This window comes from Sminthopsis crassicaudata, chromosome 1, assembly GCF_048593235.1.
Source record: "Sminthopsis crassicaudata isolate SCR6 chromosome 1, ASM4859323v1, whole genome shotgun sequence".
Classification (NCBI taxonomy): Eukaryota; Metazoa; Chordata; class Mammalia; order Dasyuromorphia; family Dasyuridae; genus Sminthopsis; species Sminthopsis crassicaudata.
In genome coordinates this window covers 234,356,318-234,374,223 of record NC_133617.1, presented here as the reverse complement: position 1 = coordinate 234,374,223, position 17,906 = coordinate 234,356,318, and the positions used below count along the sequence as shown (strand labels likewise).

At 34.4% G+C, this 17,906-nt stretch overlaps 1 long non-coding RNA gene across 1 annotated transcript in view; it reads right to left on the bottom strand.

Annotated features, from left to right (window-relative positions):
- Positions 1–15,593: 15,593 nt before the first annotated feature.
- Positions 15,594–17,906, bottom strand: part of LOC141547866 (uncharacterized) — an 84,167-nt gene continuing 81,854 nt past the window's right edge. Inside the window, exon 3 of the long non-coding RNA XR_012483652.1 lies at positions 15,594–15,904. This is a non-coding gene — a long non-coding RNA (uncharacterized LOC141547866). The remainder of the gene's footprint in view (positions 15,905–17,906) is intronic.

Here is a 17,906-nt window from a genome sequence, read left to right as displayed (position 1 = left end):
GGTACTTGCTAAAAATCTAAATTGAAGAATAGGTCATAAGATCATAGATCTAATAATTATGAAAGCTAACAATTATAATTAAGGTTATACTTATTTAAATTATTAAATGTCCTGTTTGATCCACACAGCAATTCTGAGGGGTAGGTACTATTAATATTATTCCTACTAATACTAAGATAGAGAGATGGTTAATAATTTGCCCATGATCACAGAGCTAGTATCTGAAATCATATTTGAACTCATATCTTATTGACTCTAGGCTCTATCTGCTGTGTCCTCCAGTTGTAGAGAGGGTAATCTCAATTATGTCTTTTATCCTAATAACTAAGATGCCCACAAAAACCAATTAATACTTTAGAAACAGGGCACATATGCATCAGACAGGCCAGAATTAAGACAAAATGAAAAATTTTTTAAATGAAATAAAAACTTGGCCTTCTGGAAAATACTATAAACCTTTTCACAATTTAAAATATTCATAGAATAAAAAGATTTATGAAAATAAAAATATTAGTATTTTTCTTCAAGATTTTTAATTAGAACAGATATTTCTTTGGGATAATTATAGATAAAGCAAAGACTACAATTTTGCCTGAAATTTTTAGTTTAGAAAACAATTGGTATAATCAGTCATAATATAATTTTGACACACCTATTGTGTACCAGGCCTCAGACTGGGTTGCTTGCATTGGTTCTTCCCAAGGACAATAGTAAACTAATCAGCAGAAAGATCCAATCAGAATGGAAAGCAGGTTATAAAACACTACACATAAACAGATGATAATAGAGCTCATATTCAACTCTAGGGTGGGATTCAGAATTTATGTATGAGTCATAAACAACACAACAGTTTTAGGTCAGGAAGAATTATATACAGTTGATTGAGTCAAAGAAATAAGGGAAACTGAATTACCTCAACTGGATCTGACAGGAACAGGAATAAATATCCCTCTTCTTACAAAGGGAAAAAAGAAAGGCCCCAAGATCTTTGTAAACTACATAATTAGACAGAACCTCTGTTTAATAATTCACATGAAATACTATGGCTGCTGCCAACTCATTCACACCCACTTAGTAACAATTTCAGTTATTGGAGCTACTTGCAGCCAATTACCCTTTTAAGATCTTTCATTCCCAGAAGCTTCTTGGGTTTGCCAACTCAAGATTTGGTTCAGCCACTGATGAAAACTTTTGCAAACTATCTATGTCATTATATAATCATTTCAGTCATGTCCGACTCTTCATGACCCCATTTGGTGTTTTTTCGGCAGATACTAAAGTTGTTTGTTATTTTCTTCTCCAACTCATTTAACAGATGAGGAAATTGAGACAAAAAGGATTAAGTGACTTGCCCATCATCCCACAGCTTGTAAGTGTCTGGAGCCAGATTTGAACTTGGGAAGATGAATGTTCCTGACTCCAGGCCTGGTGCTCTATCCACTAAGCCATCTAAGCTGCCCCCACAAACTATCTATGCTTACTATATTGTTCTTTTCAGTGAACATTATATGTTACTCTCAGAGTTGTTAGATTTAGCCATCTAAAACCTGCCTTTTATAATTATCCACAACACCTCTATTCTGTAGCATAGATTGTGACTGCCTCAATTGATGTGGACATTATAATCAGTGTTCTCTCCCACCTGGTATTTGTAGGTTAATATATATCTTCTCAACAACAACAATCATTAGAGGGAACTTAAAGCTGTTCCTTTGCCTCCATAGTTACCCACAAGGGATTTCAAAATAAAACCTTTTGCATTTGTGTTTTGTATTTCACATTTGTGGGAAGAATGTACAATGGAGACAGTGCTGATCCTAAGGTCACAAGGCTAAGTTAGAATCTCACTTATTATTGGTGGAATTTGGGGCAAATCATTTAACCTTTCTGGGCTTCAGTTTCCCTATTTGTGAAATAGGAGTTTGGATGTGCCCAGGTCTAGATTTATGATGTTATGATCCCAAAATGATACTAATTAGCCCTCAAGCTAATAGTTTTAGACATCTGCAATAGTTTTTATTATTAATTATTATTAACCTAATGCCACGACCTGCCTGGAGGCCACTGCCAGCTGCCATTCATTTTAAGTGACTAAGTAATAGTAAAAACCCTCAGGTACAGTACCAGGTCCCAGTGAGGACAGAAGCCTAAGTTAATAGCTTTTTCATGCTCTCCCTACTAGCACACAAGGACAAGAACAATCACTCATTTGATTTGCTGTATCCCTAGAAGGGAACCCTGTCGGGCTCACTGTCCCACTGGGAGAACCATTCAGGGGCCACAACGGTCTCCTGGTTTGGGGAGGGCTCCTCGCCAGGCTTTCTCAAAAATATGTGTCACTCTGTGGTATCCCTGTTTTCCTCCCCAATAAAATAATAATTTGGCAGGGCTAGGGATGAAGATATTAAATCAATACCAGATTGCAGAAGTTGCAGAAATGTTCAACCTATTCATCATGGCTGTCCAATGGCCGTAAACTACAGGGGCTACCCGGGGAAAGGAGTCTTCCTAGACTCCAAACCTTTTAGTTTAGGAAATCACCCAAGATTTCTGACTTCTTTTGTAGGTAATAACAAACCCCACCCCCAACCCCCACCCCAGGAATGAGATGCAGATATTGTAGAAACAAGAATAAAATGGTCCATAAGAAGATGCTTTCCTAATCATTTTTGGTTAACTAGCAATAAATACAGTATAAGGAGATGAGTGTCTGTGTTTTTGAGCTCTATTCAAGAAAACTGGAGGGACTAGAATATTTTTACCCTATTAAATCCATTGAGTTCTTAGAAAACACATCACAAGAATTAGTTTGAACTAGCCATATTAATGAGCTTGATCCCCTATACCACATGTTGGTGCTGAATCAAAAAATTAAATGTTAATCATTAACGGAATTTGGTAAATGATGGCAGTTGAATAAAAGCCATGGTTATCCTCATGACTTGGTGGGTCCTGGTGACTATTATACTATTATATAGTTTATAACTATATATTATATGACACCAGGACATTATATAACTAACAATTATGTGGAAAAGAATACTATCATGAAGCCCCATATTCTTGATCATCAAGCATAGGTTGATGGGAATGAGACAATATGAAGTAAATATCATTTTGTCCAGGAGAAGCTACAAGGGAATGATATCTGGATGTTCTTAGTAATGGAAAGAGCATTAGATCTGGTTATATCTGGAAATAGCAAACTACTCTAGTACCTTTGCCAAGAAAATTCCAAATGAGGTCACAAAGAGTGACTTAAAAAACAATTGAACAATAACAGCAATTTAGGATCGGGGGCAAAGGACCACCTCTGATACTGACTACTTGTGTGATCTTTGGAAAGTCTATTAACCACTTTAGACCTCAGTTTGCTCACCTGTAAAATGGGAAGAGGGTGAGACAACTTCCAAGGTCTACTCCAGCACCATGATTCTATGATCCTATTTGAAAGAATGAATTTATTTTTTCCCCTCACTAAGCCTGGTGAGCTTCCCTTACCTTGGCAGCTAGCTGGCAAAGTTATAAGAACACTGAGCTTGGAGTCAGGAAAGAGTGAACCTTGCCTCAGATACTTACTTAGCTGAGTGACTCCAGGCAATTCATTTAACACCTTTCAGCTTTAATTTCCTCCTCTGTAAAATGGGGATGATAATAGCACCTACTTCTCATGTGAGAATCTAGTGAAATAAAATGCCCAGCACTTTGTAAGCCTTAAACTCCTATAAAACACTAATAATTACCAAGCTTCTTACTAAGGTGGGCCAGCATCATATTGGGCCACTTCAACAGATGAGCACATTTCTGTTTTTCAGGTGCAATAACCCTTTGGTGAGAAATAGTTGAGATATATTTAATTCTTTATGGTAAAGCAAGTAGTGTAAGTGATTATAAATTAAGTGGTCCTCAAGGAGTTCACATTGTAAAGAGAGAGAGAATTCAAGCAACTCAATGTGTACAAGATACATAGGAGCAAATGGGAAATGGGAAGGATGGGAAAACACTTTTTGCAGAAGATGGGATGAAGTAGAGTAGCTTGAGTGAGGGGAATAATATGCTGAGGAGGCCATTGGTGCAGATTTGCATAAGAAGCAATAATTTATTTCTATTTTTGCTCCCTGAGAAATGGTACTAAAATTTTCAAACAAAAATCTTGTTCCATAAGGATGTCCTTGAAACCTCAATGAAAGAAAACACTTTGAAAAGTACTGTATCTTATGCCTTCCAGCTGGGGAATGACTGAATAGGTTATGGTATATGAATGTAATGGAATACCATTGTTCTATAAGAAATGATCAGTTGGATGATTTCAGAAAAACCTGGAAAGACTTACATGAACTGATGCTGAATGAAGTGAGCAGAATCAAGAGAACATTGTACACAGAAACAAGATTTTGTGATGATCAACTGTGATGGACTTGGTTCTTGTCAAAAATAAGTGGACTCAAGGCAATTCCAATAGACCTGGGAGGAAAGTGCCATCTGCAATCAAAGAATTATAGACTAGATGTGGATCACAGCCTAGTATTTTTTGTTGTTGTATGTTTGTTTCTTTTCTTTCCCAAGTTTTTTTCCCTTTTGATCTAATTTTTCTTGCACATCATGACAAATATGATAATATGTTTAGAATATTTGCCTATGTTGGCTTGCTGACTAGGGGAGAGGGGAGAGAGGAGAGGAAAAAAATTTGGGATGCAAGATTTTGCAAAGGTGAATGTTGAAAACTATCTTTACATGTATTTGGAAAAATAAAATAGTACAGACATTTAATACTTCCTAGCTGTGTGACCCTGGGCAAGTCACTTAATCCTAATTGCCTCAGCCAAAAAAAAAATTAAAATAAAATAAATATTTTTAAAAAGAAAGAAACATACTGTCTTTCATACACACAGGTGATACCTCTACCCATCATCTGTCTCAGTTGTTTTCCTAGTAGTGGTGATAGGTTATTCTGAATCCAATATACTTAGTGATGACTAACTTATTGTTCACTTGTTCCAATCATGTCCAACTTTTTTGTGACACCATTTGGAGTTTTCTTGGCAAAGATACTGGAGTGGTTTGCCATTTCCTTCTTCAACTCAATTGACAAATGAGGAAACTGAGGCAAACAGCACTAAGTGACTTATCCAGGGCACACAGTTACTGTCAGAAAAAAGATTTGAACTCAAAACTTTTGTATTCTAGGCCTGCTACTTTATCTGTTGAACTACTTAGCTGCCAATTGGTGATTAAGAGCTTGTATCTATAAGACAATTGGCTGCTATGGTGGGGAGGGGGGAGAAATGGACAGATAGCAATTGTCACAGAATAGTTTTTCTCTATGTGAAATCCAGTTTATATTCAAGAAACTTAAAAAAAACTAATGGGGAAGCATAAAATTATTTTAGGGACACATAAAGTACACATATAGTAGTAATATAAAAAACAATGATGACAACAATAATCACCACAACAATTGATAACAGCATATAATTGACTTTAGATCTTACTTTTAGATTTGAAAAAAGAGATAAGATAAGTATAATAGATAGTTCAATGACCTCAGAGCAAGTTAACTCTGATTCAAATCCTGTCTCTGACACGTTGACTAAGCACCCCCATGTAATCTTTAATATGATAAGTGGCAGAGTAAATGGAAATTTGCCTTAGTAGTAATTTTCTCAGTGGAAGCTCCCTTTAACAAATGTAATCTCCATCCTAATGAATTTTTTAAAAATTTTGCAGTGAACTTTTTCTATATTTTCTCATTTGGCATCTATAACAACAAACATATGAAATGCATGCTGCTAATAATGTTAATTTTACAGATAAAGAAATTGAGGGCTGAGGGGTTAAGTGACTTGTATATATGGCCATAATAATGGAATTTTACTTCAGATCTTTCTTTACTCTTGGACTGTGCTTTTTTTCCTGCTAAATACCATATGATAATCTAGGACATCTTAAAATTTTCCAAAATGTGTACATAGAATATATTCCAAAATGCACATATACTGAAAAACAATATTTTTAAATTTTTCACATGCATCATATGTAAGCTACTCAACAGACCAGTCTTACATTTCACACTCATTCTTCATTACTTTACCAATCCATATCAATTCCACTGGGATCAGAATTTCTTCTGTTTTCATGCATCATATCATAATCTGTCTTTTGGAGAAAGATGGGATGGCAATATTTGCTTAATTAAAAACTAATTCTAGAACTGATACCAATAACCAAATGGTTGACTAAGTTTCCATTTCCTCTCAACACCATTCTTTACCAGATTGCTTAACAAAGCTCTGACAAGTCATGAATGAATTAAGTGACCTGAACTTTCAGGCTTGAGATTCATTTTGTGAGGAGTCCAGAAAATCAGGCCTATGAAATGATTCAACTCCATGGATTAAGTTAGAAAAAAGAATCCAGAGTGACTTCTTGTAAAAAAAAAAAATGCTGTCTTTAAAGGCATTCATATTCTCCAAAGCTAAAAGGTAAAATTCAAGGAGAATTCAATTCAAAAGCTAGTTATTAAGAATTTACTATGGGGGCAGTTACTTGGCACAGTGGATAGAACACCAACCCTGAAATCAAGAGGATCTGAGTTCAAATTTGGCCTCACACACTTAACACTCACTAGCTGTGTGACCCTGGGCAAGTCACTTAACCCCAATTTCCTTACCCCCCCCAAATTACAAGTTATTATATTTAAATAAATTATTCTCAAAATTTGGTGGAATCTTTTTTATGAGACATAGCCCTCATACCTAACCTAAGTAAGGACAAGACACAGAAGGAAAATTATAGGCAATATAATGAATGAATATTAAATAAAAAATTTTAAATAAAATCCAGACCATAGTGGTTTATTCAAGAAATCACTCATTATGATCAAGTGGAATACAAGGGATAAAAGAGTCCTTCAGCATTAGGAAAACAACATAATCATATAAAAAACCAGAACACGCAAAACAACAAATTCAAGAAAAGCATTTGACAAAGTACAAGCATCATTTTTGTTTTAAAAAAAAACTTAGACATTTAAAATAATAGGCATAGAGGGAATTTCTGAAATATCAAAAATCAGCATTATATGAAATGGCAATAGATTAAAGCCTTTTTTTCAAAAAATACAGGAGTAAAATAAGAATGCCTACTTTCCCCACTATTACTTATTTAGCTCCAAAAATACTAGCAATAGCAATAAATTAAAATGAAAGCATAAAAAACGTAAATAGGAAATAGGACATTATTCCCATATACTGATGAAATGATAACATACTTGAGAAATCTTAGAGAATCAACAAGTTTCTAATTGAGATAATTAATAACATTAGAAAAGTTGTAGGCTACAGAATAAATTCTCAAATCTCAGCTGCATTTCTATATGATAATTACAAAACCTAAGAAACAATAATAGAGAAATCCTATTCTATATCACTACCAAATGTCACACAGGTAATAAATTACAAAAGTAGGTTTTGAACCTTTCTAAAGACTTCCTTGAAGTCTTCTGAAGACTTTATCAAGTACTCCAATCACCTTATAGGCTTGTTTATGGTGATTATCTGTGGACATCATGTATTCAATGTACAATGTAAACCATAAAAAATCCTATGAATTTTAGCTATTATTTGAAAAATAGAAATTATGAAACTAGGGTCAAGGCTCATCCTACTGGACCATACTGGAATGGACTGAAACTCCTGAAAGGACTCTACATCAGGGCCAAAGTAAGCACATGCCTCACTTACTTTAGTGGCAGAAATCCATGATGGCTATTGTTGGACATCACTGTCTTGCCTCCCAGGGCCCCCGACTAACAACAGGGGATTCCCAACCACTTTGGGATATGATTAGTACATGCTGTCCTTTCCTCATCTAATCTTTCAACCTGTGTTCTAGGGAACTGGTGGAATCTGTAGATAGCTGCCAAGATTTAAATATCTTTTTTCCCTCCCTGTATCCTGCCCTCCCTACACTGCACTCCCCACTCCCACTCCCATACATATATACACACAAGAACTATAGAATTTTATAGCCAGAAAGGACTTTATACAGGGTAATTATGAATGTTTCCATTTTAATGACCTTTCATTCTTTTTAACTATTTTTCTTTCCAATGTGATCATGAAGTGACAAAACCCATTTAAAAATGGAGAGTGCTCTCCCAATTTATTTAAGCTTTTGATTTTATCAGACTTTGAACTGCTAATTTCATTTGCTTCTGATTCTTCCTCATTTAGTTAGTTCCACCGATCTATTTTTCTATTATTTTTATTGTTATTTAGTTGTTTCACTTGTGCACAACTCTCCATGACCTCATTAGGGGGTCTTCTCGGCAAGGATGTTGATTTGGTTTGTCATTTTCTTCTCCAGCTCACCTTACAGATGAGGAATTTGAGGTAAACAACATTAAGTGACTTGCCCAGGGTTACATAGCTAGTAAGTACTTGGAACTCTGGAAAAAGAATCTTCCTGAGTGTAAGCCCAGCACTCTCTACTGTGTTACCCAGCTGTTTTATTGTTTACCTTCAAAAAATTATTATGATTATTGTTTTATAATATGATGCAGAAGTTTGAAAGTACTCATTCCTTTATTCCTCATTTTCTCATCATGTCTCTTGTCCCTCTAAATGGATATTAAGCTCATTAAAAGATTCTCTTGTAATTTGCTTAATATATGCATTAATTCTGTAAATTAAGGAGTATAGTGTTTTTATTTTGTTTTAAGATATATTTATATATATGTGTAATATACATGTTTATATATAGATAGATTTAATTACAATAAAAATTCTCTTTCTGTGCTTGTGTTTTATAGTGGTTGTGTCATAAAGAAATATTTTATTTTGTCAAAAGCATTCTCTGCATCTATTGATATATGGTAATTGTTTTGTTCTTAATATACTTAATATTAATTATTTTATTCATGTTAAACTATCCCTGTATTCCTAGCATATATCCAACTTTGTCAAAGTAAATTATTTTTGATGGATTTCTATTATTATTTTTTCATGATTTTATTTAAAATATTTTCATCAATATTCAATAATTGTATCATCCAATACTCCTTTTTCTTTTCTTTATCTTTTTTTGGTTTAGGTATAAGAATGTTTTTCTCATAATGGAAATCTAGTAGAGTGCTTTCTTTCTCAATTTCTAAAGACAATTGAAATAGTATAGATTTTAATTGTTCTTAAACTTTTGATAAAATTTACCTATAAATCATCTTAACTTACCAAGGATTTTTTTCCCCCATTCTCCGTTTTTGGATTATTCAATTTCATTTCCTGACATTGGATTAATATCTATTTCATGTTCTATTAATTAATTTAATTACTTTGTTGATTTTGTTCATAATTCTTCATTTCTTTTAAATTCTCAACTTTATTGGCATAGAATTGTGTATAGTGGCTATTGGTAAATAATTGTATTTCTTTCTTTTATGACTGTAATGTTACTTATTTTGATCCTTTTCTCCTTTTTCATATTAAGTAAAAGGTAGTCAATTTAGTTAATTTTTCCCCAAAGAATTAGCTTTTAAATTTAATTCATTACTGTACCCTTTTTGTTTTTCTTCTTTTTATTCATCTAATTTTCAAATTTTCCTCTTTTGTGCCTTTTTGGGGCCAATTTTAAAATTATTAAAATTGCATGTTCAATTAAGTAATCCTCTTTTCCTATATATATTTTTCCAGAGATATAATTTTTCCTTTCAGGCTCACATTAATAGCACCTAAGGAATTTCAGGTTCATTTCACTGTTAGCATTTGCTTTCAAAAAACTATTCATTGTTTCTGTGGTTTGTTCTTTGATCAAATCATTATACTGGATATCATTATTAAGCTTCATTTATTTCTATAATCTTTTGCTTGTGTTTCCTTCATTAACTACTATTTCTATTGCCCTTTGGTCTACAAAGTATGTTTTTAGCATTTCCCCTTTTTGCATTAATTTGTTAAACTACTATGTTCAAATATACAGTTTATTTTTGTAAAAGTGCTTCATGGTGCTAAGAAAAAATATATACACATATATAATATACATATATAACCTATATTGTTTAATATTCTCATTAAAAACTTAAGTCTTTCAGCCCTACATTTTCCAGTAATTCATTCAATTCCATATTTACCTTTCTGTTAAATCTATCAAATTCTTTAAGTGGAATTAAAGCCTCTTGCAACAATTATATTTTTTCTCTGTCTTTTTTGGTAATCCAGCTATTTTTTAATAAATCAAAATTCTATGCTTTTTAGTGCACATATATATATATATATATATGTTTAGTTTTAATGTTTACTGATGATAATTTCTTAAGCATAACATGGCTTTTCTATTTGTTTCTGTTAACACTGAGAATTTTTATTTTTGCTTTTTCTGGTAGCATAAGTGTAACTCCTACTTTAAAAAAATATAATTTGATATGTTGTAAATTGTATTCCAGCCTCTCATTTTTATTCTTCATGTTTCTGTATTTTAGATATATTTCTTGTATGTATGACATTATTGGTTTTAACTTTATCATCTGTCTTTTTACTTTCATTGGATCAAATTGTTTAATCAATTCACATTTAAAGTGATTATTGTTAGGGTTGTGTTTTTCTCCCCTTAAAGTAATTATCTCCTTGCTTTGAGTCAGGATATTCATCTTATGATTACTTTGCCTGCCCTGTTTTGATGCTTACATTCTGATGGTTTCCCTACTTCCTCCCCATTCTCACTTGACTGTTTTTTGCCAAGCTCTTTACATTTACTTACACTGTTTAATATTCTTTCTTCTACAACTTGGGATTTGTCTCTGGGTCAACAGTCCAAGGGCCAGGTCTGTTCCATCTTATTGTCCCTTGCTCCCAATGTCTCTGTTACCCAGAAGAGGTTAGGCAAATTCTTCTGCTATCAGGATCAGCCCCAACTGATTGTGTTCTCATTTTAGAGGGCCAGAGACTAGTCCCCAGTTCCATTTAACAATTTAAGATCATGTTCCCTTTTACAAAGGACTATTTATTTTTAAAATATAGTAAAAAACAAATGGGTGAGCTCCTTCTATATATCTTCAAAACATAATCTCTACTTATGCCACCTCAGTTTCTGAGGAGAGGAAAGAATAATTACCTTTACAACTTAATTCCCATGTAGAACTCATCCTAACATATTCAAATCTACTGGTCTAAGATCCTTGCTTATCAAAACTTCCCTAAAGTCATAGTGCAAGATTCACCATGGATTCTTGGATTCCCAAGTCCTAAATAGCTCAAGCCAGTGGGTCAAAGATTTTTCTTCCTTCAAGTAAAACTTAAAAGAAAAAAGAAAATATGACAAAATCTCAAGTTTTATTTCTTGAGACCACATGGCCCAAGAATAGAGGAGAGGAAGGTCCTCTCCCCTTCACACAAGGTGTTGTTACTTGCCATGAATGAAAAGATACTTTGTCCTTAGACTCAAATACAGAAAAAAAAGGCAGATAATGCTTAATCGTGTAGTTTTAAAGAGGCAGACTATTCTAACAATGTAGCCAATATAAAGGGATTGCTTTTCCAACTACACAGTAGGCCAACAAAGGATGTCCACACATGCCAGTTTTCCTTTCAACTAGAAGCAGGTTCCCCATTATCTTTCCCAAGTACAACTCTGTCTTAGTTGATTTGGGCACTTGCCCATATCCATTATGCTTCCTTCCTCCTCCTTTTTCTTCTTCTTCTTCCTCTTACCTCTCTATTTCAATTCATCTGTCTATTTCTTCTAGGGTTTTTGCATTTTCTCTTTATATATTTAAGCAAATGACTGAAATTTTCTCCTGCTCTCCAAACCATATTTATAGTCATTTTATTTTTCTAAATCATTTCCCAAGAAGTCTTCTGTTGTATTCTTTTTATTATTTCTCTTCCTTTCCAGTCCAGACTACATTTTCTTTTCTGATTCTTTGGCAAAGGGATTTTTTTTATTCTCATGGTGACTATTAGAGACATAAAGCTTTTGAGTTTTGAGTTTTGCTTGGGTTTTGTCTCTTTTTTTCTGTCTAATGTCCATTTTTTTTTTTACCTTGCTAGACTTTAGCTTGCCTTCCCTTTTTTCTACTATGTTTTGCTCTTAGAAATATTGGATCAGGAGGTATGCAATGTCATGATGGAGCAGTATTGTGAGATAGAAGTCCCTTCGTTTTCCAAATTCTGAAAACCATTCCTTTTTCTCTAGCCCATGATCAGTCTCCAATACTAAGGCCAGATTATCAGCCAATGAGTCAATCAATAAGCATTTATTAAGCACCTACTGTGTTTCAGGTACTATATTAAATGCTAGGAATACAGAGACAAAAGCTAAATAGTTTCTTCCATCAAGAAGCTTAAAGATGTTCTCGGAGCAGATACAAACCTTTCTCAGAGAAAGTGGTTTCCTAATGTGTCAATTCTCCTAGACCCAATGCACTAAAAGGTCTTTGTCTACTCTTCTTTCCTCTCCCTGTTTACATTTCTACATTTCTACATGTCTACATTTCTCTCTGCATCTATGTCTTTGTCTCTTTTCCTATCTCTCTTTTCTCCATCCACCCCCCCATTTCTCTTCCTCCTTTCTGTCTATGTTTATCTCTGTCACATTTTGGGAGTTTCTTTCTATTGTTCCACAATCTCTCAACAGTCTAGGATTTTCTCTTTCATTAGGTAACACTGATTCGTTTTGCTTCATATAACAATGTTTGCTCAAAGTCATTTCCTTTTTGAAGTTTACATGTTCTTTCTATCATTATGATTCTCCCTCATGCTTTATCGACTTGTTAGCTATTGTTTTTTGATGGTGGAGGGGGAGAGTTTCCAGGTTCTCTCTCATCTTTGGGATCCTCTTCATTCTTAGGCCCCTCTCCTTTGCAGCAGTACTTTCCACTGCTGCATAGAATCCTAGGACTGGGCAATTGAGTGGGCCCAATTTCCTCATATTGGGGAATATGAAGGAGCCTGACGTGGCTAGTCAGGGTCCCTGCCTGGTTAAACTTGCTAAGAATAGAGGACTAAGCCTAACTGGTTTTTCAGTCTTCTTTCTCTCAGATCCAGTTCACATTCTTCACTAGCCTGTGGCTCTGAATATTCTACCTCTTTTTCCACCCTGACAGAAACTTTTCTTCTTTTTCCCTTCCAATTTCTATTCCTTTTCTTTTTTCCTTCATGTGTCAGGGTAGAATCAATATCTACCAACTCCCATAGGAATGGAAATAGAGCCTGGTTTGTTGTTGTTGTTTATTCAATAAGTCGTGTCCTATTCTTCATGACCCCATTTAAGATTTTCCTGGCAAAGAGGTTGGTTAATTGGGGTCATTGCCATGGGAGATGAATCCTTATAGCCAGACTTTCAGTCAGAAGTGTTAGCTTGCTTGTACTCACAGCCAAAACAGGAATGGTAATTGTGGGTAAGGATGCATAATAAGAGTTCTAAGTTCTCTCATTCTTGACATTTTTACTTCATAAGGGCATTTTGCCTTTTTATCTTGAGGATTCAGCTGTAATTACTCTATGTTTGGTACATAATTCCTTATCTTCCCCCAAGATTGTGGGGAGAGCCTCTTTTTTAGCCATCATGCTGGCCATGTTGCCATAAACTTTTGTGTTATAGTACAATTTTCCTGAATATGAATTCTTTTTCATTACATGGGCTGTAGATTTCTCATGGGAATAAATCACTTATAACTTCTTAAAATGGATGGTGCTTTTTAAAAATTCCCCACATCTTGGTGCTGGCCATACAATAGGTATTCACCAAGTGCTTGCTTTGCTAAATTAAATTAAACTGGCTGTTTGGCATCATATAGACAAAGCTCTTAATAACTAAGTAAACTAACCAGATGTTTTGGCATCTATCACATAGCTACAACCTTAGATAAATCCACCAAATTTTGACCTGATAAAGAACAGAAGCCTTTTCTGATCTGTAGCTTAATGAAAACTAGAGACAAGCTGAAAAACTGGAAAAATGAAACTCCAAACACGGCATAATTCTATCTGTATGACTAGTGAACTCCATTCAATATTTTCTCTTCTCAACTCAATAAAGTCACAATATTTATGTTAACACTAGTGTGTGATAAGTGTTTAGATATACCTAGAGAGTAATAAACCATGAGCTTAATATCTAAGCCAGATCTCAACAAGACCTGTTCATCAACATAATCATACATTAGCACATCTGAGGAAAGCTGTTGATATAATGCCATGACATAAATCATAATAATTATGGCTAATGCTGGGAATATAACATACATATTGTACCACATAGGTATTAAATGAATAATTAATAGAGTATAATACCAGAGTTGTTCAGTAGTGTCTCATTCTTCATGATTCCATTTGGGGTTTTCTTGGCCAAGATATTGGAGTGGTTTGCCATTTCCTTCTCCAGCTCATTTGACAGATGAGGAAACTGAGGCAAATGGAATTAAGTGTCTTGCTCAAGGCCACAGACCTAGAAAGTGTTTGAGGTTGGATTGGAACCAGACTCCAGGTCTGGCATGCTAATCACTGCACAACCCAGCTGCCCAGGTACTACCACACTTTACTGTAGTATAGCTTTAGGGGTAAAAGAACATATCTGGGACTGTTCACTGGACATGAAATCTGTAGTCTCCACCCTCACTGAGGTCTCATTAGAGAAAAGAGTATAGTTTATCACAATCCATGCTACAGTCAGTACCATTATTTATGTGTCAAGATGATCTACCTTTTGTGAGATTTAAGGAGCATTAGGAAAACTCCAGAGAGTTTTCAACAGCTCCACTGTGGGGATCTGGTATTCCATACCCTTTACCAGAAGTAGCCGGTGATAAGACCTTGAACCTGAAATCAGGAAAACCCAAATTCAAATTTGTCCTCAAACACTTACTAGCTATATGATCTTGGGCAGGTCACTTAGTCCCTGTTTATCTCTATTATTTTCCCAAGAATGCCTCCATAGGATTCTATGGTTAGGTTCTGTGCTCTTGGCAACTTAACCTTAAAGTAGATTAAAGAGGGGACTCTAAATGGTGATAATATATTCTGACCAATTGACCTAGAGCTGTATACATGATTTTCAATAATGAATATCCATTATCCCATCTCTCATCTTCAAGAAGAGGGTGTTATTTGGAGAGATATAGGTAAAGAGGTGTTTGGATTTATGATTTCATCAATGTGGCAAACTCTCAGTGTAGGAATTATTTTCATCATTACAAATCACCAACTATCTGTAATTTGCATTCCTAGGGAGCAGCCAGGGGGCACTATGAAGAACTGATCTCTGGTCATCCACCTATTATATAGTAGGTCTTTCTAGCTTCAAAATTAGACTTTTATCCATTAAAATTATCTTATGTTGCCTCTCATTCATATTCTGATAATATGAGTGAAAGAGGCCAGCTGCATATATACAGGCATATCTCAGAAATATTGCAATAAAGAAAATATGTCTAAACAAAGTCACATGAACTTTTTGGTTTCTCACTGCATGTAAAAGTTACTTTTATGCTACTCATAATCTATGAAGTGTGCAAACGTATTATATCTTAAAAAACAACAACATGTATTTTAATTTAAAATTATTTTATTGCTAAAAATGCTAACCAATATTTGAGGCTTCCGTGAATCATAATCTTTTTACTGGTGAAGGGTCTTGCCTCAGTGTTGATGGCTATTGACTGATCAGGGTGATAGTTACTGAAAATTGGGCTGTGGCAATTTCTTAAAATAAGATACAGTGAAATTTGCCATGCCAATTGACTTTCTTTTATGAAAGATTTTTTCTGTAGCGTATGACACTGTCTGATGACATTGTATCCATGGTAGAACTTCTTTTAAAATTGGAATCAATCCTCTCGAACCCTGCCACGGCTTTATCAACTAAGTTAATGTAAAGTTCTTCAATATAGTTGTAAATGAAGGAATAGGGAGGCCTGAGGAGAAGGAGAAAGATAAGGAACAGCTGGTCAGTCTGAGTAGTCAGAGAACATACCATTCATTAAGTTCATTCTATTATATAGGTGAGATTCATGGAATTGCAAACCAATTATAATAGTAACATCAAACAATAACTGATCACAGATCACTATAAAAAATATAATAATATTAATTAATGAAAAAGTTTCAAATATTGTGAGAATTATTAAACTATGACAGAGAGACAAGATGTGATCATGTACTGTTGAAAAAATAGCTCTGTCAAGCCCTGTCAACAAAGGGTTGCCATAAACCTTCAATTAAAAAAAAATATAAGAAAGAAAATGCAGTATCTGTGAAGCTCAATAAAACAAAGCACAACAAAACAAGATATACCTTTATCTGATTGAAACATGATAGAAATACACACTTTTAGCATATCATACCATTTAAGGACATTCATTACAAAACAGACTATGATAAGATGGCTAATGTTTAGTCAACATATAGCATTAATGTTACTTTATCCAAACTTTTTTGTGTGTGTGAAAAGTCCTTTACTTTCTATAGGTTTAGAACAGGAATTCTTAAACTTTTCCCCTTTTCATCCAAGAAATGTTTATATGACTCTGGGCAAATAGGTATACAAATCAAACATATCCTGATGTTTGCTTGTTTCATACACAGGTCCAAATTATTTTGATTACTGCAGTTTTCTCAGAAGTGTCCACAAATAGAAAAATAGTAAGGTTAATGGATATATTGACTAATCCATATGTAATATCTCTTTTCTACCATTACTCAACCCTTTCCCAGATAACTTTAGTCAGCTACCTAGGGAGGACCCTGGCATTGACATCTACCACACATTCTTAGAGACCTATTCTCTCCCTAATACATATGTATAATTCCCACTAACTTCATTAGTTATTCGGGTATCAATAAGAGTCTAGGCAGGCAAGATAGCAATGAATATGTGTTATTGTGCATGAGTAGTTCTTTCCATAATCGCTTCGGTCGTTATTTTCTTGATGAATTAATGCTGTGTCTTACTCATCTTTGGTTACTTCCAAAACAACTGTCAGAGACATGTGCTGACTAGTACCCATTTTTTGAGTTTAAAGAAATCTTCTCTCAGGAAGTGATTAGAAGAAGTCTTTCACTATCTACAAATAGGCACATTCAGCCAGGAGCATTTTTAAAATGCAAAAGGTGTCCTCAAGTTGCCAGAAAAACTCAAGTGAGTTAGTTTCCTCTGAGGAACAAAGCTTCTGGAACCATGAATCACTTCTGTTTTCTTGGCCAGAGGAATAGACTAGGCTCTATTTAGAACTCTACCCTGCCCCACCCTATTGCCCATCTACCCAGACCTCAGTGGAAATCAAAAGAAAAAGAAATGGACTTTTGTATGCCTGTTTTGTAGAAGCATCTTATCCACTATTGATTTATATTAATTGAGTTATTTCTAATAAAGATCTGTAACCACACTAGAACATTTGGAGGATTGGAGAAATTTTTGTTCCTCACTAAAAGTATTGCTAATCACTAATAAAAGTGCTGTATATAATCATTTATTCATAGAGAAATTTACTGAGGTAATTTTTACTAAGACCAGAGTAGAGAATTCAAAATAGAGTTTAAATGCTTCCTAGAAATGAAGGAGCACCAAATTTGGACATCAGAGAACTTGGCCTTAATATCCAGTATTATCAGGGCAGTTAGGTGGTACAGTAGATAGAATACAAGGCTTAGAATCACAAAGACCCAAGTTCAAATACTGTCTCAGTCACTTAACTAGCTGTGTGATCCTGAGCAAGTCATATAATCTTATTTGTCTCAGTTTCCTCATCTATAAAATGAGTTAGAGAAGGAAATGGCAAACCATTTCAGGATCTCTGCCAAGAAAATCAAAAATGGGGTCATTGAAATGAATGAACAACAGAATCTGCTCTATACTTCCTTTGTGACCTGAGGTAAATAATTAATCCTTTTGGGCTTTCATTTCCTCTTTTGTAAAAT